Genomic DNA, 1,591 nt, shown 5'->3' with positions numbered 1-1,591 from the left:
GGGGCGGGCGGGTGGGCGCGGGGATTCGGGCGGGCGGCGAGGGCAGGTCGGGCCGGTCGGGGAGCCCCGCCCCCCCGCGCGCGCCCGCCGGCCCGCGCACGCGCTGCCGCCCCCGCCCCTCCCTCCGGGGGTCGGCGGAGAGCGCGCGCCCGGCGGTCGGAGCCCCTCGGCGAGCGGGCGGAGCTGCCCTGCCGGCCCACCCTTCCCTCGTCTCCCGACCGAATGCCCGCGGGCACCGTCCCGCCCTCGCCTCGGGGTGGCCACGGGGGACTTCCTCTCCTCCTCCTCCTCCTCTTTCTCCTCCTTCTCCCCACTTCCCGCTCCCGGCGCGCTCACGCCCCAACTCCCCCGGACCCCTGCCAGCCCGGGGGTGCCCTGGACCCGACGCCCACCACCTAGGGGGCAGCGGGGAGTCCTCCGTGCCCTGGACACCGTAGTTCTCAAACAGGACAGTGTCAATCAGCATTCCTGCAGGAGGCCTGGGGTGGCTCCAGAAAAGCGCGTGCCCCACCTGTCCCGCAGGGGATGCTGAAGCGGGGGTTCTGAGCCACCTGGAACAGCACCGAGCGGGCCGGCTCCCCAAGCCATGCTCCTGACCCCCAACAGCCCCGCTGTAAACTCAGCCCGGAGAAACCTAAAAGCTGGAGAAAGGTGTTCTCTTGCTAAGCGGGGCGAAGGGGGTGGGGGTGAGAGCTCCGGCGGGAGCTGCCCTTAGGGAGCCCCCTGATGGAGGGCAGGGTGGTCAGGGCTCCCTTGCAGTCAGGTGAGAGGTTGGAGTTTGGATGTTAAGATGGTCGCTAAGAACGAGAACTAGAATTCAGGCTCTTGTGGTTTTACCATCAGTTCAAGAGACAATTAGGGAGCACCCACTATGCGCACAGGCCCACCGCAAGGGTGATTTGGGGAAGTGGAAAAGCGAGAGGCCAAACACCAAGGCAGGAGGGAATTTCCAGCTTCCTGATCCGCAGTCTCGGTCTCCGGCTCCCTGTCTGGTCACCACCACCCACCCCAGCCTGAGGTTTTCATATGCTTCTTATTTTTCCACAGAGATACACACAAGTCCAGTTCAGAACCCATGTGGGGCACTGGCTGGAGTGGTTGTTCAGGGACACCCAGGATGTCCTAAGATGACCTGAACTGGGAATTAGTTAATTTTTTTTAAATCCCCCTGAATTCAGGCGCATTGGTCACGTTGCACCAGAAACAGAGACTCCGTACTAAGATTTGAGTAAAGGTCCTGTCAATAGCTGAGAGGGTTAATAGAGTTCACCAGAAATGGTTTGGGTCACATTTTAGGCAGTAAGTGTAATGTCCCAGCAGAAGCAGCCTCATTTGGTCATCATGAGAACTGCTGCCCTCTTTTGTTCTCTCCCTCCCTCTCTTACCACATCACCCACCCCCATCTGTTTCCCAGTTATGCCTGCCATCCTAATTGGCCAGTTTTACCAGATATTTCTCAAGATTCAAGGCATGATATTGGTAAAGTTGTCCAGAAAAGGATAAGAGAGACGTAAGGAGTAGGAACATGAGTCAAAGGAGCTTGGGCAGCCAGCAGAAAGCCAGCACAAGCAAGATACGCTACTAATGAGAC

The sequence above is a fragment of the Mirounga leonina genome, unplaced genomic scaffold (assembly GCF_011800145.1).
Source record: "Mirounga leonina isolate KUSES-001 unplaced genomic scaffold, KU_Mleo_1.0 Mir_171, whole genome shotgun sequence".
Lineage (NCBI taxonomy): Eukaryota > Metazoa > Chordata > Mammalia > Carnivora > Phocidae > Mirounga > Mirounga leonina.
Note: the sequence above shows the minus strand (reverse complement) of the source record.